At 39.2% G+C, this 23,416-nt stretch overlaps 1 protein-coding gene across 3 annotated transcripts in view; it reads right to left on the reverse strand.

The window, feature by feature from the left end:
• The window catches only part of LOC126412554 (synaptic vesicle glycoprotein 2B), a 556,944-nt gene that overhangs the window by 71,831 nt on the left and 461,697 nt on the right, over positions 1–23,416 (reverse strand). The window lies entirely within an intron of this gene.

The following is a 23,416-nucleotide window of genomic DNA, read 5'->3' on the forward strand; positions in this document are numbered from 1 at the left end:
GCTATTAAAAGGTCACAAACAGTAAATTATAATAGACATTTGGAGAGACAAGGTAAGACCAATTCAAAATCCATCAACAATGATATGTTCTAGCAATAATCAGAAGCAAAAGATGCAGTGGCATTTCATTAAATGACTGAAGGGTGGTGAAAATGGGAAACTGTAATTACCATACCATTACTTGTGCTAGTTTTTGGAACAGAGTTTGGCAGAGGATCATTGAACTGTAACTGTTTAGGACAGTATCCCTTGCTGTTTTTCCAGATACAAAAAAATTTCTCAAGAGAAACAATTACAAATGACTTGCGTCTTCACAGGTGAGTAGTGTTAGCAAGAGACTTGTGTTCTATATCTACATATACAGGGGATTACCTAAAACTTGCACTGCAAATATTGCAGAAATGAAAAGTGCTTTTGATGGGTGGTTTTCAAAAAAATGGATTGTTGATCAGGAGTTTGTATTGTAGCCAATAAACAGATCATAATCATACTTAGAAAGCATATTTTTAAATGGAACAATGCCTATTGACATTAACAAATTAAAAGTAGTTCAAATTAGAATGCCAGTGGCGTTTCTTGCAAGATTCTAGACCAAGCCATTTAAGAGATATCATATTTTGAAAAGTTCCCACACTGAAACTTGCACAATACCAGTGATAGCACACACTAAAGAACAACAAAAGTGCGTATACTAGTTACGTGGATTCTGACCAGTAACTGGACAACTGATTATCACAGGCTGTGTTTAAAATGACCATTGGCAGTGGCAATTCACACTTCCAGTCTGGTATGAAACAACTGCTGCATCACGCTAGCATTTCAACAGATATATACAAGCACACTGCAGTAATATGTCATTACGTACCATCAGATATAATTAATATGTCCTGGTAGACAGTGTCTTTCAGATTTTCCCACAGAAAAAAGTATACAGGCATCAAATCTGGGGAAGAAGCCGGACAAGGTATGTGGCCTCCGCATCCAGTCCAATGATATGGAAACAATTCATGAAGAGATGCTGTAGTACTTTGTGCACTATGGGCTGAACGGCCATCATGTTGGTACCACAGGTTCCTCCTAGTCTGCAGAAGAGCATCTTCTAGCAGCTGTGGAAGATGGTCTGTTAGGAGGCTGTGATACTTTTGCACTTTCAGAGTTCTGTCTCTGAAACATGGGCCTATGAGCTGTTGGTTCACAATCCCACTCCACATGTTTACACTCCATGGATGCTGACATTCCCAAGGGCAAAGCCAATGACTGTTGTCAACAGACCAGTAGTACATGTTTCGGCAGTTTACCTAGTCATTATTGGTAAATGTGGCTTCATCTCTAAACAAGATATATCTGGAGTATCCTGTCTTAATGCCCATCATCAGAAGTTATGTCGATGGAGAACATGTAGGACACTTGCCTGACTAACTTCACTACCTTGATTGTGCAGGAACTAAAGTGCAGATATACTGCAACAGCGGCAAGAGCACTACTGTTATCACTTGTTTCCTTCTGTTATGTTGTCTAGGTGTCACACTATCACTTTCACATAACCAGTTGAAGAAATTGATAAATAGCTGCTAAGATTGTTGACTTCAACTGAGATATCTCAGCTTATACACTGTACAAGAATGAACTGCATTCTTCCTACATTCTCCATACACAGTGAGCATGTCAGCTTTTTCTGCATTGGTAAATCCCATAGTCCACTCATGACCTACTGCTTGGAATGTCACAGCGTGTTGCAGTGCACTCAAGGAACATACAAGCACACTGTAAGCAAACATATCAACATCGTACTTTGCAATTATGCAGTTTGAATGGCACGAACAAGTATCGGTATGGGATCTTATCAAAATACAATATCTCGTAAACAACTCACACTACAATCCTGCAGCAAATATCACTCTAACATTCCAATTTACCCTATTTTTAGTCTGTTAAAGTCAATAGGCAGTGTTTCATTTAAAAAAGTATATGTTTGCACAAAAATACACTTTCCTGTTTATTGGCTAACAATACAAGCCCCTGGCTACCAATCCATTCTGTGAAAACCACACATCAATAGCACTTTACATTTCTGCAATATTTGCATTACAAGTTTCAGGCGATTCACCCTGTATACCCTGCAGACCACTATGAAATGTAAAAGAGAAAGTACTTGAGATTGTGTTGTGTATTAGGACTCGCATCTTAGCTTCCTCTGTACAAGCTGTTATTAGTCTAATCATGTTTCTGTGGTCACTACAGGTGCAATATGCTGTGGATTGTGGTGCACTCCTTGATTCCTCACTTAGTACTAGTTCATTGAACTGTGTGAGTAAGCTTTTATGATACAGATGGTTTCAATTCTCAAGTGTCAGACTGTTTAGGGTTTTAAACAAATTTGTGACCACACATGCTGCTCTTCTCTGTTTACGTTACATATTCCATTACTATATTTGGTATAGGTCCCATATACGCAAGTAACATTCTAAGATGGGTCTAGTGAGTATTTTGGAAGCAGTTTCATTTGTAAATTACATTTCTTCAGTACTCTGCCAGAAAACTGAAGTCTGTCAGCTGCCTTACTGAGACTTTGTGATTATTCCAGGTATTTGCATGAGAAGACTGATTCCAACTATGAGTCACTAATATTTTAGTTAAGGATACTATTTTTAGTGTTTTTGAGCATGATTTTATGAAAATGATAGATTGCTATTCACCATATAGAGGATACAGTGAGTAGCAGACAGGCACAATGAAAAGACTGCTGTACATTTAATTGTTTGGCCAAAATGCCTTCTTCTGAAGTGGAAAACACACACACACACACACACACACACACACACACACACACACACTGGATTAAAGTTACACTTTCAAAACGCTATAGAAATAACACCACTGGTCAGAATGACATTAAATTGCAACAGAATATTATCAGAGAAGGGGGGCAACCTATGGCAGAAGAAAAAAATAGTGTGAAAATTGATCAATAGATAGCGCTGTTGTGTCAGAATACATAAATGAAAACACCTGTCACGTGTACAGCCCACTGAAGTAGGTATACACACATTGGGTACACGGCTTTTTCTCCTTTCGTGTCTGCGACGTTTGCCATGACTGTCTCAATGCAGAATCACACTCTGCTTGTAAAGATGTATTACAACAATTATTACTGTGCACACATTGCTCTGCAGAAGTTCCAGACACTTAAGGGTTTGAAGAAAGGTGTTGGCCCGATGACTGCCGTGGGTCTGGAGAATATGATTCAGAAATTTGAAAAGATGGGTTCTTTTGGTGTGCAAGCTGGTAGAAGGAGGAAATGAACTGATTCAACATCAGTGGAAGCAGTGGCCACAGCAATGCAGGAGGAGACAAGTGGTAGTGTGCAAATGTGTAGTGTACAGAGAATTGCCCGAATATTGGACATACCTGTGAACATGATGTGTAAAAACCTACGAAACATCTTTCTTTGCTATCCATTCAAAATTACCTATGTGCACAACTTGCTCCCTGTTGACCTGCCAACAAGATAGACCTTTGCTTTAGAATTTCTTGCCTGCATGGAAGTGGATAATGATTGGCCATGGAAGATTTTGTGGACAGACGAAGTCCACTTCTATCTGACAGGATATGTCAATACACAGAATTGTCGAATATGGGCAATAGAAATTTCACATGCACATTAACCAGTACCACTTCATCCTGAAAGGTCACTGTGTGGTGTGGATGGCATCATTTATCATAGGGCCATATTTTTTCGAAGAGACAGGTGCTTGCAGTCCTGTTACCTCTACCATCACTGTTAAGTGCTATCGGTGTCTTTTGTGCAACCAAGTCATTCCAGTTCTCCAACAGTGTGGCTGTGATCATTTTTGTGCAAGACGGTGCACCTCTGCACATTGCAAATCCAGTTAAGCAGCTGCTGAAGTGCCATTTTGGAAATGCTAGAATTATCAGCTGCCATTTCCCTACACCCTGGCCATCCAGATCACCTGATCTTAATCCATGTGACTTCTGGCTGAGAGCCTATCTGAAAGATGTTGTGTTCAGTGTTCTGACTGAAAACTTAGCTGCATTGAAGGCACCCATTGCGCATCACATTCTGAACGTGTCCCTGGAAACACTTCAATCAGTTGTGTAACATGCTGTTTCTTGATTTCAATTTATTGCAGAAGGTGGTGGATGGCATATTGAACATGTTTTGCGCCAGTCACACAGAAATTAATAATCTGATTTTATTTTGACTGATGCTGTTTATGGTCTCAGGACAATTAAAAACTGATTTTTCCCATCCAATGTGATATGACCTTGCCATGGTGGATGGGCTAACCTAGCTGACAGTATCACACCTGTACACACATGGGCACTGAGTAGTACAGTTTGTTTAACATCAAATGTACACCTTAGGCATTGTTATATGATTCATTTGTCATTTGTAGTTGACCACTATTAAATTACAATGCTTACAGCGCCATCTATTGCTGCATTTTGTAACTATTTATTTTTCTTCTGCCACACGTTTTCCCCCTTCTCCAATAATATTCCATTCTGTGTGAGTGTTTTGTACTTCAGAAGAAGACATTTTGGCCAAACGATTAAATGTATAGCAGTCTTTTCATTGTGCCTGTCTGCTACTCACTGTATCCTCTATATAGTGAATAGCAATCTTTCATTTTCATAAAACCATGCACTAAAGAGCAAAACATAGTATCCTCAAATACAATATTGGTGACTCATATTTGGAATCAGTCGTACCATACAAATACCTGGAATAATCACAAAGGCTCAGTCATAGGTAAGGCAGCTGGTATATATACAGGGTGGTCCATCTGAAGTTTCAGATGAGATTATCTCGAAAACTATACATCGGGTAAAATAGTGGGTAAGACAAGTTTGTAAGCTCAAAGGATACATCAAATGATACTACACGTGACCCTCAGCCTGCACCCCATTGAGCGGGGTGGGGGGCAACTTTTAAATCTTAAATGGAAACCCTCATTTTTTATTACAGATTCGGATTCTCCATAAAAAAGTAATCAAGTTTCATCTGAAACATTTTTTTAAACCACAGACAGATGGAGCTGAAATTGAGAAACATTAAAATTGGGGAAGAACTCCGATTTATTTAGAATGATCTGAGAAGGACGCATCAAATCTATACAAAATGTGCACCAATTCTTTCATTACACCAACTTAAGCTATTTTTTTTACAAAATGTATCCTACATGCCATGGAAGGAGGCGGAATGGTATTAAAATCTGGTTAGTGAACTCTTCACAATTGCATTACTCACCCGACTGCGGTGCTACCATGGCCAAACTGCGAAATATGGCTCAGTATAAAGGTCAGTGCAATGCAATCAGACGTCACTCCAATTTCAGATTGTGAATCGTAAACATCAACTGACGAAAGTGAAAGTAAATTATTGTTTAGCAAAACAGGGCTCTCTAGGCACAGAAATATCATGCGTATCATAACACACTGACACAGGATTAACGCCAGAAGATATGCAAATACGTGCGCATTTCTGCCAACTGGCCTTGGAAATGATAAGCAGTCACAAAGATTTTTTTCAATATGTTACGTTCACCGATGAAGCCACATTAAAAAACAGTGACAAATTAAATCATCATGATTGTCATTATTGGTCTCCTGTCAACCCACACTGGCACAAACCAGTTGAAAATCAACACAAATGGTCGTTAATGGTCTAGTATGGAATTTTAAACGGTTACTTGATAGGACTGTATTTTTTTGACCGGAATGTTACTGGGGAAACTTATTTACAACTTCTCTGTGATGATTTGTAGGAGCTAATGGAAGATGTTGATTTAGAAACTAGGTAATGAATGTGGTTCCAACAGGACAGAGCAGCTTCCCATTATGCTAAAAATGTGCGGAACATTTTAAATTTTTGATACCCTGGTCAGTGGAGAGGATGCGACGGACCCATTCAGTGGCCTCCACATTCACCAGACCTGACATCTCCTGATTTTTTCTTGTGGGGTTATTTAAAAACTATTGTTTATGAAAGACAACCCACAACCCAAAACGATATGGAGCAATGCATTCGAAGAGCATGTGCAGCCATACCACGGGATGTGCTGCTCAAAACTGTGGAAAACTTTCGCAGATGATTGTCTTTATGCATTGAAGCAAATGAGAATGATTTTGAACAATTTCTTCATGGCTAATTTCATTAATTAAGCACCCCAAGTTGTGAGAGGCAAGGGGACTCACACTAATGAAGCACCCTATGGAAACATCATTCTACTACATCCATGTCTTTGGTCCTGGGTAATGCTAAAAGTGGGATACAGTACATTTTGTACAAAAATAGCTTAATTTGGCATAATGAAAGAATTGGTGCACATTTTTTATCGATTTGATGCGTCTTTCTCAAATCATTCTAAATAAATCAAAGTTCTTCCCCAATTTTACTTTTTCTTGATTTCAGCGCCATCTGTCAATGGTTTAGAAAAATGCTTCAGACAAAACTTGATTACTTTTTTTATGGAGAATCTGAATCTACAAATAAAAAAATGGGTGTTTCCATTTAAGATTTAAAAGTTGCCCCCGCCCCATACAAGGGGGTGGGAGCTGGAGGTCACGTGTAGTATCATTTGATGTCCCCCTTTGAGCTTGTCTTGCCCACTATTTTTACCCGATGTATAGTTTTTGAGATAATCTCATCCGAAACTTCAGATGGACCAATATCAAACACACACAAAACCACTGTCTCTGAACATAGGTAGTAGTCATGTGTACGAGTTGGGCTTGTGTGAATCTGTGGGTTTTTGACTTCAGAAACAGGACGTTTGGCCAAAATCTTAAATGTGTAATAGTCTTTTCATTGTGCTTGTCTGTGAGTAAACATCTTCCCTATATAGTGAGTAGCAATCTATTCTTTTCACAGTATTGTTGTTATTCCTTCCTGCACTTTCCATTGTTCGGTTTTACATTTTTGAATACTGCAAGTTGCCAACCTTTGGACCACTTTGAAAACATATCAAGATATAACTGAATATTTGTGCTGCATTTTTCAGACAGTACTTCATTATAGATAACTACACCATCTACAAAAAGTCTGAGGATGCTATTAATATTGTTTGCCATTTCATCAATATACAACTTGAACAGCAAATGTCCCAACACATTTTTCTGAGGCACACCATAAGTTACTTCTAAATCTGTCAGTGACTCTCCATTTAAGGTATTTCTTACCAAGAAATCCTCAGTCCAGTCACAGCTTTCTTTTTATACCCCATAAAATATGCTTAGATTAATAAATGCTGGCATGTTGTTGAGTCAAATGCTTTTCAGATGTCATGAAATATTCCATCTACCTAACTGCTTTGATCCACACTTTTCAGGATACTAAGTAAGAAATCACAAGTTGAGTTTCTCAAGATGAATTTTTTTCAGAATTCATACTCATTGGCATACATGAAATCATTCTATCTAGATACTTCACTATATCTGAGCTCGGAAACTGTCTAACATTCTACAATGGATGGAACAGACATCAGTGATATTGTACAGTAGTTTTGTGTATCACTTCTGCTAGCCTTCTTGCATATGGACATGGCCTGAATTTTCTTCCAACTATTGGGCAGAGTTTTTGTTCGAGACCTCTATGGTACATATACATGTTGTTGTTGTGGTCTTCAGTCCTGAGACTGGTTTGATGCAGCTCTCCATGCTACTCTATCCTGTGCAAGCTTCTTCATCTTCCAGTACCTACTGCAACCTACATCCTTCTGAATCTGCTTAGTGTATTCATCTCTTGGTCTCCCTCTACGATTTTTACCCTCCATGCTGCCCTCCAATGCTAAATTTGTGATCCCTTGATGCCTCAAAACATGTCCTACCAACCGATCCCTTCTTCTAGTCAAGTTGTGCCACAAACTTCTCTTCTCCCCAATTCTATTCAATACCTCCTCATTAGTTATGTGATCTACCCACTTTATCTTCAGCATTCTTCTGTAGCACCACATTTCGAAAGCTTCTATTCTCTTCTTGTCCACACTAGTTATTGTCCATGTTTCACTTCCATACATGGCTACACCCCATACAAATACTTTCAGAAACGACTTCCTGACACTTAAATCTATACTCGATGTTAACAAATTTCTCTTCTTCAGAAACGATTTCCTTGCCATTTCCAGTCTACATTTTATATCTTCTCCACTTCGACCATCATCAGTTATTTTACTCCCTTAATAGCAAAACTCCTTTATTACTTTAAGTGTCTCATTTCCTAATCTAATTCCCTCAGCATCACCCGAGTTAACTCGACTACATTCCATTATCCTCGTTTTGCTTTTGTTGATGTTCATCTTATATCCTCCTTTCAAGACACTGTCCATTCCGTTCAACTGCTCTTCCAAGTCCTTTGCTGTCTCTGACAGAATTACAATGTCATCAGCGAACCTCAAAGTTTTTACTTCTTCTCCATGAATTTTAATACCTACTCCGAATTTTTCTTTTGTTTCCTTTACTGCTTGCTCAATATACAGATTGAATAACATCGGGGAGAGGCTACAACCCTGTCTCACTCCTTTCCCAACCACTGCTTCCCTTTCATGCCTCTCGACTCTTATAACTGCCATCTGGTTTCTGTACAAATTGTAAATAGCCTTTCGCTCCCTGTATTTTATACCTGCCACCTTCAGAATTTGAAAGAGAGTATTCCAGTCAACATTGTCAAAAGCTTTCTCTAAGTCTACAAATGCTAGAAACGTAGGTTTGCCTTTTCTTAATCTCTCTTCTAAGATAAGTCGTAAGGTTAGTATTGGTTAGTTCAGCTGCAAATTCTGTATAGAATCTGATATGGATTCCATTGAGCTCTGTAAGTTTGTTCAGTTTCAGCAATTTCAGCTGGTCCCCAAAGCTGCTGACTTTTTTACAGTACTGCAAGAGTTAAACTGAGGCCTCATCCCTGAATTTTCCTTAGTAATGAACCATTTGAAAACTGAGTTCAGCATTTCTGCTTATGTTTTGCTATGCTGAATTTCAGTTCCTGCATAATCCATGTGTGTCTGGACACATAACTTAGGTGCCACTGACAGCCTTTACATGTGATCAGCAGTTTTTCAGGTCATGTGAGAGTTCTTTCAATTAGATTCTGCTATGGCAGTCACTGAAGACTTCACACATTTCACTTTTGACAGCCAAATACATTTCTTTTAGCATTTCAAACAATGGAAAAGTGTGGCTTCAGCTGCCACAGACTGTAGTCATGTATGTGTGACTTGCTCTTGTGTGTGTGTGTTTGTGTGTGTGTGTGTGTGTGTGTGTGTGTGTGTGTGTGTGTGTGTTTTGACAAAGGCCTTGTTGACTTAAAGCTTATTTTGTGACAGTCTTTTTGTTGTCCCTATCTGTGACTCAGCATCTCTGCTATACGGTGAGTAGCAACAGCTATCCTTTTCATAATATAATTTAGGGTTTCTTTACATATACCTCCCTTTACACCTATTCCACGGTAGTTGCTGTTTCTTAAATAAATTTCTTTACAGATACCATTCCATGGAGTGTCTATCCCATTATGAACAGTTCTAAAAGGGACCTATCTATCTTTAGCCACAGTTTTCTTCATATAGTATCATAGGTTATCGACAATGCCAGAGCCAGTGCCTCAAAGATTACTGCGTGTGCTGTGCTTCAAACATTTCCACCAATGAAGACCGTCAGGACAGTGTTATCAGATTAGATTAGATTCAGTTTTCATTGCAAAGACCCAAAAATGAGATGATTCTCAAGGATGTGGAACATGTCAGAAAGTGTAACATAAAAAATGTAGAACATCTGAATATAATACTCACTTCCCTGATCATTTGTCAGAAGACTGTCAAATATGTGGCTACATTACAGTAAACTGGAACTGCTAATATTTGATGAGTTAAAACACTGTCAAAATTAAGCATAGTTGTGCAGTTTTAATAAATTTATCAAACACAAAATACATATAATCTTGACTGTTGTGCCCAAGTGTTGTCAAAACTGAAATCTAAGAGACATTTTTACTTAAGCTGGCCCAACAGTCCATGTTAAGATATTCATCTACAGAGCAGGAGGAGTTGCTTACCAAAAAATCTTTCGAACTCTGTTAAACTGTGCTTTATCCGAACCAAGTTTTTAATGGTTGCTGGCAATTTATTGAAAATGTGTGTCCCTGAATATTGGACCCCTTTTTTGGACCAAGGTAAGTGATTTCAGGTCTTTGTTTTCATTCCTAGTACTGATACTACATATTGAGCTATTGGATGGAAATACAGACATATTGTTTGCAGCAAATTTCATTAAGGAATAAATACACTGAGAAGCAGTGGTAAGAATACTCAGTTCCTTCAACAGGTTTGTTCTTGAATCTACACCACAAATGAATCTTATTATGTGCTTTTCCGCTCTAAAAACTTTTTCTCTATTTGACAAGTTACACAGAATATGATGCCATATGACATAATAGACTGAAGGTAAGGAACATATGCAAGTTTTTTATATTCATATTTCCTACAACTGACATCATTTACACTGCAAATACAGTCTTGTTTAGGAACTTCAGCAATTATGTGGTATGCCCTTCCCAACTGAATGTAGTATCGAGTTGTAATCCCAGAAATTTAACACTGTTAACCTCTCCAACCTGCATGTCCTCATATGTTATAGACATGATGGAAGGAAATTTCTGACAGATTCTGAACTGCATATAGTAGGCCTTTTCAAAGGTTAATGACAGTGAATTAGTATTAAACCATTTATTAGTGTCCGTGAAAACCTGATTAGCAGCCATTTTTAAATCTGCAAACAAAACACACTTATTATTTGGCAATGTAACAGACGAAACTGCAACGGACCCAAGATGAACCTTGAGGAACATCACTTGTAATTAATTCCAAATCAGATGAAGACTGATTACTTACTCCACAGGTATTTTGCAATGACATCCTTTGTTTCGTGTTAGTTAGGTAAGACTCGAACAATTTTGCAGGACTGCTAGTGACACTATAATATTCTAACTTGCTTAGGAGAATGCTGTGATTCACACAGTCAAAGGCTTTTGACAGCTCACAGAAAAAGCCAGGAGCCTCTAATTTAATATGTAATAAATTAAGTAAATTCCCACTGTACGTGTAAATAGCCTCCTCTATATCAGAACCCTTAAGAAACCCAAACTGTGACTTGGACAATATATTATTTGCAGCCCGATTCTTAAGAAGACGCTTGGATACAACCTTTTCAAATATTTTTGACAAAGCTAGAGGCCACCTTGGCACCAGTCTTCTAGTTCTGCTTCTACTTCTGCTTATCGCTCCAAGTTTCAAGTGAAAGTCCCATGTTGCTAGCTGGTATTGGTCATTAGTCTAAGTTATTGACAGTCCCCCCATGAACCATGGACCTTGCCGTTGGTGGGGAGGCTTGCGTGCCTCAGCGATACAGATGGCCGTACCGTAGGTGCAACCACAACGGAGGGGTATCTGTTGAGAGGCCAGACAAACATGTGGTTCCTGAAGAGGGGCAGCAGCCTTCTCAGTAGTTGCAGGGGCAACAGTCTGGATGATTGGCTGATCTGGCCTTGTAACATTAACCAAAACGGCCTTGCTGTGCTGGTACTGCGAACGGCTGAAAGCAAGGGGAAACTACAGGCGTAATTTTTCCCGAGGACATGCAGCTTTACTGTATGATTAAATGATGATGGTGTCCTCTTGGGTAAAATATTCCGGAGGTAAAATAGTCCCCCATTCGGATCTCCGGGCGGGGACTACTCAAGAGGACATCGTTATCAGGAGAAAGAAAACTGGCATTCTACGAATCGGAGCGTGGAATGTCAGATCCCTTAATCGGGCAGGTAGGTTAGAAAATTTAAAAAGGGAAATGGATAGGTTAAAGTTAGATATAGTGGGAATTAGTGAAGTTCGGTGGCAGGAGGAACAAGACTTTTGGTCAGGTGATTACAGGATTATAAATACAAAATCAAATAAGGGTAATGCAGGAGTAGGTTTAATAATGAATAAAAAAATAGGAGTGCGTGTTAGCTACTACAAACAGCATAGTGAACGCATTATTGTGGCCAAGATAGACACAAAGCCCATGCCTACTACAGTAGTACAAGTTTATATGCCAACTAGCTCTGCAGATGATGAAGAAATTGATGAAATGTATGACGAGATAAAAGAAATTATTCAGGTAGTGAAGGGAGACGAAAATTTAATAGTCATGGGTGACTGGAATTCGTCAGTAGGAAAAGGGAGAGAAGGAAACATAGTAGGTGAATATGGATTGGGGGGAAGAAATGAAAGAGGAAGCTGCCTTGTAGAATTTTGCACAGAGCATACCTTAATCATAGCTAACACTTGGTTCAAGAATCATGAAAGAAGGTTGTATACCTGGAAGAATCCTGGAGATACTAAAAGGTATCAGAGAGATTACATAATGGTAAGACAGAGATTTAGGAACCAGGTTTTAAATTGTAAGACATTTCCAGGGGCAGATGTGGATTCTGACCACAATCTATTGGTTATGAACTGCAGATTGAAACTGAAGAAACTGCAAAAAGGCGGGAATTTAAGGAGATGGGACTTGGATAAACTGAAAGAACCAGAGGTTGTAGAGAGTTTCAGGGAGAGCATAAGGGAACAATTGACAGGAATGGGGGAAAGAAATACAGTAGAGGAAGAATGGGTAGCTCTGAGGGATGAAGTAGTGAAGGCAGCAGAGGATCAAGCAGGTAAAAAGACGAGGGCTAATAGAAATCCTTGGGTAACAGAAGAAATATTGAATTTAATTGATGAAAGGAGAAAATATAAAAATGCAGTAAATGAAGCAGGCAAAAAGGAATACAAACGTCTCAAAAATTAGGTTGACAGGAAGTGCAAAATGGCTAAGCAGGGATGGCTAGAGTACAAATGTAAGGATGTAGAGGCTTGTCTCACTAGGGGTAAGATAGATACTGCCTACAGGAAGATTAAAGAGGCCTTTGGAGAGAAGAGAACCACTTGTATGAATATCAAGAGCTCAGATGGCAACCCAGTTCTAAGCAAAGAAAGGAAGGCAGAAAGGTGGAAGGAGTATATAGAGGGTTTATACAAGGGCGATGTACTTGAGGACAATATTATGGAAATGGAAGAGGATGTAGATGAAATGGGGGATAAGATACTGCGTGAAGAGTTTGCCAGAGCACTGAAAGACCTGAGTCGAAACAAGGCCCCGGGAGTAGACAACATTCCATTAGAACTACTGATGGCCTTGGGAGAGCCAGCCATGACAAAACTCTACCATCTGGTGAGCAAGATGTATGAGACAAGCGAAATACCCACAGACTTCAAGAAGAATATAATAATTCCAATCCCAAAGAAAGCAGGTGTTGACAAACGTGAAAATTACAGAACTATCAGTTTAATAAGTCACAGCTGCAAAATACTAACGCGAATTCTTTACAGACGAATGGAAAAACTGGTAGAAGCGGACCTCGGGGTGGATCAGTTTGGATTCCGTAGAAATGTGAGGCAATACTAACCTTATGACTTATCTTAGAAGAAAGATTAAGAAAAGGCAAACCTACGTTTCTAGCATTTGTAGACTTAGAGAAAGCTTTTGACATCGTTAACTGGAATACTCTCATTCAAATTCTGAAGGTGGCAGGGGTAAAATACAGGGAGCGAAAGGCTATTTACAATTTGTACAGAAACCAGATGGCAGTTATAAGAGTTGAGGGGCATGAAAGGGAAGCAGTGGTTGGGAAAGGAGTGAGACAGGGTTGTAGCCTCTCCCCGATGTTATTCAATCTGCATATTGAGCAAGCAGTAAAGGAAACAAAAGAAAAATTCGGAGTAGGTATTAAAATTCATGGAGAAGAAGTAAAAACTTTGAGGTTTGCCGATGACATTGTAATTCTGTCAGAGACAGCAAAGGACTTGGAAGAGCAGTTGAACGGAATGGACAGTGTCTTGAAAGGAGGATATAAGATGAACATCAACAAAAGCAAAACGAGGATAATGGAATGTAGTCAAATTAAATCGGGTGATGCTGAGGGGATTAGATTAGGAAATGAGACACTTAAAGTAGTAAAGGAGTTTTGCTATTTAGGGAGTAAAATAACTGATGATGGTCGAAGTAGAGAGGATATAAAATGTAGACTGGCAATGGCAAGGAAATCGTTTCTGAAGAAGAGATATTTGTTAACATCGAGTATAGATTTAAGTGTCAGGAAGTCGTTTCTGAAAGTATTTGTATGGAGTGTAGCCATGTATGGAAGTGAAACATGGACGATAACCAGTTTGGACAAGAAGAGAATAGAAGCTTTTGAAATGTGGTGCTACAGAAGAATGCTGAAGATAAGGTGGGTAGATCACGTAACTAATGAGGAGGTATTGAATAGGATTGGGGAGAAGAGAAGTTTGTGGCACAATTTGACTAGAAGAAGGGATCGGTTGGTAGGACATGTTTTGAGGCATCAAGGGATCACAAATTTAGCATTGGAGGGCAGAGTGGAGGGTAAAAATCGTAGAGGGAGACCAAGAGATGAATACACTAAGCAGATTCAGAAGGATGTAGGTTGCAGTAGGTACTGGGAGATGAAGAAGCTTGCACAGGATAGAGTAGCATGGAGAGCTGCATAAAACCAGTCTCAGGACTGAAGACCACAACATTGACAGTTAGCTCTGCCACAAACATTCAGTGTATATAGATGTGTATCTACCCTCTCAGGGGACACCGCCTTATAGTAGGCACCTTCAGTGCCGGGCGGGAGGGTTTGCGTGCTTCGGTGAAGTCGAGAGCTATGCCGGCGGTAGCATAGCTACTGGCAGGGTCTCCCAAGCCGGACTGGTCCCGACAGAGGAGCCAGACAAAGTGTGTCCCACAACATAGGGCAGGGAGGGCTCTAGAGGCGTAGTGAAGCCAGCTTCCCTAGAGGAGTAAACCTCATACAAATCCTGGTCCTCCAGTTTGGGGGTTGGGCATGGGGCTAATAACCCCATACTGTAAAAAAAAAGAATATTACGGAAATTCAACAGAAGCCTCGGAAACTGGATGGAAAGCATGTATCACGACCCCGGCAAAGGAAACGGATAAAGGATCTAACAGTAGCATCATGGAATGTGAGGACAATGCTTCAGCCTGGAAAGATGAAAGAAATAGCTAATGAAATTTTAAAATTCAAATATGATATTGTAGGGCTACAGGAAATAAGATGGCAGGGGAATGGGCAGATAGATAAACCTGAGTACTCGTTGGTATATAGTGGACCAGAAGAAAGAACAGGCCAACTTGGAACAGGGTTTATAATAACTAGGGAAGTTAGGAAAAGCCTTCTAGAATTTGAACCCATAAATGAAAGGATGTGCAGACTCAGACTAAAAGGTAAATTTAGGAATATATCAATAGTTAATGCACATGCACCAACAGAGGAAAAAGAGGATATAATTAAAGAACATTTCTACGAAGACTTGGAAAAAGTATACGGTGCAGTACCTAAATATGACCTGATGCTAGTAATAGGAGATTTTAATGCAAAAATAGGGAGGAATGAACATCTGTATGGAGTTTCTGGAAAATATTCACTACATGAAGAAAACAATGAGAATGGAGACTTATTATGCCAATTCGCAGCAAGGAATAATATGATTATTAAAAGTACCTGCTTTCCACATAAAAGGATCCATCTGGGAACTTGGAAGTCTGCAGCCAATGGAGTAGTCAATCAGATTGATCATATTTTAGTGATTGCACGCCACTCCACGTCAGTTACGGATGTACGGAGCTGCAGAGGACCAAACTGTGATTCAGACCACTTTCTGATAAAATCAGTCTTGAGAGAGAAACTGTCACTAACAAATGGCAACAGAATGGGAAAGATGATGAAATGGAATACAGACAAACTGAACATCCCCGATGAAGTAAAAAAATACCAAGCAACACTAAGCAGAAAGTTGAGCAATGAAGAGACCACAGAAGGAGTAGATGGAAGGTGGAACAGGTTTGAAAAAGCCATTAAGGATGCTGCAGAGGAAATAATAGGCATAAGAAGGAACAGAAGAACCCAGGAGTGGTTTGATGAAGATTGCAGGTCAGCAATAGAGGAAAAGAACAGGGCAAGAACAAAAATGCTACAGAGAGAAACCAGAAATAATGTGGAACAATATAGAGAATTAAGGAGAAGAGCTAACAGACTGTGCAAGAGAAAGAAAAGAGAGTGGAATAAGAAGAAATTTCAAGAACTAGAAGAACTAAAGGAACAGAGTGAAATAAGAAAGTTCTATCATGCCATAGGCAAAATGAAGAATAGATTCCAACCAAAAACAATGGCCTGTTCCAGTAAAGATGGGAAAATGATAAGGGAGGAAGAACAGATAGTGGGAAGATGGGCAGAATATTTCAAAGATACACTAAGCACCAGCCTAGAAGATGAAGAGACAGCTGCACAGGAGGGAAGAGTGGAGCTGGAAGTAGACAATGAAACCAATGAGGCAAGAAAACCAACACTACAAGAGGTCTCCCAGGCTGTGCACAAGTCAAAAAACAATCGAGCCCCTGGGGAAGACAGCATAATTGCTGAATTAATAAAAACTGGTGGTGAGGCTGTAATAAAGGAACTGCACACATTAATATCAGATATATGGGAAACAGAAACTATGCCAGATAATTGGAAAATTGAAATAATAGTCCCCATTTATAAGAAAGGGGACAGAACAGCATGTGAAAACTATAGAGGTGTAACACTCCTAAGTACAGCTTATAAGATCTTCACAAGTATATTAAACGAAAGGATACGGAAGTGTGCAGAAGGCATACTAGGGGAATATCAGTGTGGCTTTCGACCGGGCAGAGGAACAACTGATCAAATATTTGTGATAAGGCAAATGATGGAAAAGTTCTATGAATATGATATAGATCTGCATTTCTTATTCATCGATTTCAAACAAGCCTTTGACAGCATAATTCGGCAAGAACTATACAGAGTACTGAAAGAAGTTGGTATATGTGCTAAATTAATAAGACTAATCAGAATGACAATGACAGAGACAAGAGCAAAAGTAAAGGTCCTTAGCAGAACAAGTGAGAGCTTTGACTTTAATAAAGGTGTGAAGCAAGGGGATAGCCTCTCCACTGTCCTATTCAACATTGCCCTGCATAGTGCAGTAAATAAAATCAACAAAAGAGGCACCATATTTATGAAAACTAGCCAGATATGTGCATACGCTGATGACATTGCTATAGTAGGAAGAAATACCAATACACTCCTAGAAACATACCGGGCAATGGAAACAGAAGCCTTAAAAATTGGCCTCATAGTAAATGTAAACAAAACAAAATATATGGTAATGTCACAATCTGAGGCCAGAAGAACCCCTAAAAACCTAAACATCAATGGGAAATGCTTCAATGGAGTGTCCTCTTTTAACTATTTGGGAGCCCTAATAACAAATGATAACAGTATTGGAAAGGCTATAAGGGAAAGAATACAAGCAGGAAACAGAGCTTACATTGCAAATATGCAGCTTTTCAAAAGTAGCCTTGTTACAAGAAAAACTAAATTGCTAATATATAATTCCCTAGTCCGCCCAGTTATCACATACGGCTCAGAGGTATGGACATTGACAGAACACGATAAAAATGCTCTAAGAAGCGTTGAGCGGAAAATACTACGCAAAATCTATGGGCCAATAAGGGAGGAAGAAGGCTGGAGAATACGCTACAATGCTGAATTACAGGAGTTAATACAAGGCAGGGACATAGTAAAATTTGTTAAATCACAGCGAATACGATGGCTAGGACACTTGGAGAGAATGGCAGAGGATAGAATGCCAAAGAAAATGATGAAAGGTATGATCCATTCAGTTAGGCGAAAAGGGAGACCTAGAAGAAGATGGATCGATGAGGTAATAATGGATATCAGCAATATGGGAGTCCGGGGGTGGAAAAGAGCAGCAAATAACCGAGAAGTGTGGAGGAAGATTGTTGAAGAAGCCAAGGCTCACCAAGGGCTGTAGAGCTACTGAAGAAGAAGAAGAAGAAGATGTGTATCTATGTCAGGACTTGCTTATTGCTAGCCATGGCTGCAACAAGTTGTCAATAGTGTAGCAGTTCTTCAGAATAAGTTGAGCCTACTATATTTGTTGAAATTGCGTTTGTATCTACTAATTTTTTGCCTGTCTGTCCAAATCTCTATGGCGACAAATCCTTTGGCCACCTTCAGTCCATTTGTCATTACCAATGAGGCCCTAACGGTTGCCAATGCACAGCACAACATCTGGCGATGAATTGTGTCAAACGTACAATGACCCATCATTTTTCTTCCTTTGTCACCTATTTCTTGATTGCATTCTGGACATTTTTGTTTGCACTTTTACCATTTGTACTTGCAGATATTTCTGTTTCAGATACGCGCTCACCACTTTTATTCAGTTTACTTGTTTCTGCTGTCACACATTGATTTAACTGTAGTATTTTTTGCTTTGCTATGACTAACCCACTGTTCCATGCCTGCCTTGCCTTTAGTGATGCTACAATTGAAAGTACTTTTGTCATGAGCACTCATTCCAACACAGTTTCTTCAGTTACAGATGCAACAAATTACACAACTTACTGAGATGATGATCGGATTCACTCAAATGCAGGTGGCATCCTATAAGACTTGCAATCAGATGTCACCAACTACAGCAGCACCTCAACTTATACAACCATCATTAATGCCTCCATTTCGCCCGTTTGAAAAGGCTCAGTTTGAAGCTCATCCATCTGCACACCAGTACCAGCTATTATTAAACAATCTTTTTTCTTATCAATGGCCAATGTGTCAGTCTATCGATTGTGCTCCAAACTGTTCTCCCTTTTGCAGCCAGAACTTGTGAACTTTGAGGATTTAATCCAGGCTTTGAATAACTATGATAACACAGGCCAATGATGGAAAAACGTTTTGCTGAAAATACCTTATTCTTGTGTTTTTTAGGGTGGGAAATCCAAATACGATACTTAAAAAACTGTATCACCCACCATTTCTTCACATTTTACAGTTAAATTTATGAAATTAAGCGATTTTTTAAAGAATTTAACAGCTTTTATATAGTTAAAATAATTTACAAAGGAGGTGTAATGACTGTAGATGACGTTGGAAGCACTGCTGAAAAACATTTGCTGGCAAAAAAAGGTCAATTCTATTTTTGTGTTAACAGATGGTGTTTTGTTTACTGTCAACCTAACCTCACTTTCCTGTTTCCTGTGCATGTGCTCAGTACAATGGCTAATCATGGGTGTAAAAGCTCTGTTGACAGTTTTTGTTATATTTGTGGTGAATTTGTGATTAAAAAATACCAAAGAAACATTACAGACTTTGTGAAAAAGGTTTATCTGTCATACTTTGGATCTAAACTTGGTGATTAATATAAATCTTGGGCGCTGCATAAGGTATGTTAAGTGTGTGTTGCAGATCTGAGAAAATTGTCCAAAAAAGAGAAAAAAAGCCTTCAGATTTTCTATTCCTATGATATGGAGGGAGCCAAGAAATCGTTCTGATGATTGCTACTTTTGCAGTGTTGATTACTGGTCATAATTCGAAGAACAAGAAGGTAATAAGCTACCCTAACCTTCTGTCCGCCATCTGACCAGCAGGGCATGGTGTAGATTCGCCAGTTCCTGAACAACCAGATGATTTAAATTCTATTCCAACAGAAGTATTTTCCGATGTACAATCTGAATTTACATGAACCAGTTGATGATGAATTCCATTGTAATACAGAAAGTCTAGAGCCCAAATTGTTTGCTCAGACCGAGCTTAACAATTTGGTTAGGGATCTGGGCTTAATGAAAGAAAAAGCTGAATTGCTTGGCTCTAGATTAAAAGTAAAGAACTTATTGGCAGCTGGAACCAGCATATACCTGTATAGAAAGAGAGAGAGATCAGCAATCTTCCAAGTTTTTTCAACAAGGTGATTTAGTAAACTGTTCAGACATTCCCGGTCTGATGAATACAAAAAGGACGACTGGAGGCTGTTTATTGACTCATCCAAAACTAGTTTAAAGGCTGTTTTATTACACAATGGTAACATGTATGCCTCTATACCTGTTGGACATTCTGTAAATATGAAAGAAAGCTATGACAACCTAGAAATAATGCTGAATAAAATAGGCTATTCTGCTCATGGTTGGATGATACGTGGTGATCTAAAAGTAACATGCATACTCCTTGGTCAGCAAGGTTGCTTTACCAAATTTCTATGTTTCTTGTGTGAATGGGACAGTAGGGCTAGGGATCAACACTAGTGCAGGAAGAGCTGGCCTGTGAGGGAGTCTTTAAAACCTGGTGAGAAGAACATTCTACGCAGAAACCTTGTTGATCTGAAAACCATACTCCTACCACTTCTACATATAAAGTTATGCATAATGAAACAGTTTGTAAAGCCTGTGCCTAAAGATGGACCATGTTTTAAGTATCTCTGCCAAAATTTTCCACACCTTTCAGAAGCTAAACTAAAAAAAGGCATCTTTGTCAGATCTGACATTAGAAAATTGATGTTAACTTTGAATCTATAATGACAATAAATGAGAAAGAAGCATGGGTATCATTCAAGCAAGTCGTTACAAAGTTCTTAAGCCATTAAAAAGGACCCAGAATATGTTTCTATTATAGCTACAATGTTAAAGTAGTTTAAAACTTTAGGATGTTTAGTGAGTCTGATAGTTCACTTTTTGAACAGTCACCTTGATTCCTTCCCGGACAATATGGGAGATGTTTGTAAGGACCAAGGAGAGCATTTTCACCAGGACATTAAAGTGATGGAAAAATGCTACTAAGGCCACTGGAACACCAACATGATGAGGGACTGCTGTTGGTCACTTCACCGAGAAGTTCAGCAAGTGACTCATCGTAGAAAAAGCTACACAAGAAGCTTCAAAGAAAAAAAGAGAAAGAAAATACAAACCAATTTCAGCTGACAAGTGAAACCTCTATTAACACATACCATTGTTTTAAGTAGCTTACTGTAAATACAAACCATGCTTATGTTGTAACAAATCATTTCATTAGTTTCCCCATTTGCCGTATAGCATAGGATTTTTATACTATATAATAAAAAGCATATTGCTCAAAAACCATGGGTGATACAAAAAAACTAAAGTTAGATTTGGATTCAGCTCATAAAAATCTATGAAGATCAGCTATCAAAGTGAAAAAAGTTTCTTTTTTTTAAATTTTCATTGGCCTGTGTAATGAGCAAGTTCAAGTGTCAGCTGTCAGGTTTACATTTTTTACACTAAAGAAACTGTCAGGATAAACTTACAGACAGTGGATGACAGATATGCAAGGGCTTACTAGGCAGTGTAAGTTTAATTGTGAGTGTGGCAAGCATTACAGTGACCTTGTAATATGTGACACCATTACCCAGTATGTGGCTGATAATAGAATAATGGAACAGATTCTCAAGTATCTCAACCCATCCCTGCAGCAATGTTTGCAAATTACAGACTACCAAGATTCCTTTCATAGTGCCGTAGACAGTTTTCAATCAGTCAACATTTTTGCTGTAGCACCTAGAAATAGCACTGCGCAGCTGCATAAACAGGTCGCTTCCAAGTCGAGCACACAGCGGCCCACTCGGGCTCAGCATAGCCAGCCACATAGACAGCCAGGACAGGGACGTTCGAGTGTGAAGTCTTGCCTGCGCTGCTTCTCAGCACATAAGCGTCACTTATGCCCGTCAAGAAACACAACTTGTTTTTCATGTGGAAAGAACAGACATGTTCAAGTGCTATTCTTACAGAGAAAGAAGTCTCCCTCTCCTAATATACGGCCACAGAAATCAAACTTTGCTGTATAGTTTTGTATTCTGAACCAAACAGAGCTTCTAGTGTGGAACAGAAGTGTGGTAGTTCACAATTCAAGAAATCAGTAGCTTCTTCTTCAGTGCAGTGCTACTCTAACAAACTCTTTGTGGACCTTGTGATATCTGGCCAAACTATTCAATTGCAATTACATATGTGCACCTCAGTTAGTTTGCTCAAACGCAATACTCATGACCTTTCTGGCAAGGCCAATCTGCAGAAATCACATACCGCACTTACAGTATATAAGAAACAAGACATTCCAGTGTTAGGTTCTTGCAGCCTTCCCACTGGATACCAGAATTTGCGAAAAACTTTGACATTCCAGGTTTTGTGTTCACGGAACACTGCAAATATATTTGGCCTTGATCTGTTTGGGTTGCATGCTGAATTAAAAGACCTGTTTGCCGATGGCTTAGGAGAAGCTTCTAATTCTATTACACCTGTGACCATGAAAGACATTGCACAGCCTTGCTTCTTCAGGGCTTGCACTGCACCACATGCAATCCACGAACAAGTTGCTCAGGAACTTTCACAGAGGCAGGGCAGTGGCACTATTGCGCCCAACACGGATGGTTAGTGGGCATCTCCATTAGTATTTGTCTAGGAGCCTTCAGGCAAACTGTGTATTTGTGCAGACTTTAAGGAAACAGTAAAACCCCAAAGAGTGATTGATTCATTTCGTTTGCCTTGACCTGATGAACTTTTGGACTGTTTGGGAGCTAGTCGTTACTTCTCTACGATTGAATTACATAACACCTACCTTGAGATCCCTTTAGATGAACAATCACAGCAAGAGTATGTTATTAACACACATTTTACTTTTGGTAGTGCATCTGCAGCAGCAATTTTTGAGCATTATTTGGAACAATTAACTGCATCTATGCCTTCATGTACAAATTATTTAGATGATATAGAGGTATCAGGTTAGACAGCAGCTTAGTAATTTGCACATCCTGTCCCAAGTGTTATCAGAGGCAGGCCTTAAATGCAACAGAAACAAGTGCGTGTTCTATCAAACTGAGACTGAGTACTTGGGCCACATAATTAATTCTCAGGGCGTTTTTCCAATGCAGTTGCTCTTGCAGACCATTCATCACCTCAAACCTATAAAGAATGTTACTGAACTTCAGGCAGTGCTAGAGGAGCTGACATATTACATCCATTTCATTCCAAATGCAGAGTAGATTGCAGCACCACTGCACCATCTTCACCACAAGAAGATACCTGTTATGTGGTCCCAGGAACATGACACTGCTTTTTGACTACTGAAAGATGATTTGCTCTGGGACTGTTGCCTAGCTCATTTTGATCCTTCCAAATCTGTAGTCTTGACCATGAATGCTTCTTCATACGGCATTAGTGTTATATTCTTGCACAGGATTGATTCTGCTCACAGATCAATAGTCTTCATCTCCAAATTGCTTAACAAAGCTCAGACCAAATATTCACAAATAGAGAAGGAGGGTCTTGCCATCATCTACAGTTACATATATACCCTGCAAACCACAGTGAGGTGCATGGCAGTGGATATGTGCATCATCTACGGAGTGACTAAATATCATCAGTATTTGTATGGAAGAAAGTGCTATCTGGTCACTGATAACAAGCCTTTGCACTC

Source organism: Schistocerca serialis, chromosome 7 (assembly GCF_023864345.2).
Source record: "Schistocerca serialis cubense isolate TAMUIC-IGC-003099 chromosome 7, iqSchSeri2.2, whole genome shotgun sequence".
Classification (NCBI taxonomy): Eukaryota; Metazoa; Arthropoda; class Insecta; order Orthoptera; family Acrididae; genus Schistocerca; species Schistocerca serialis.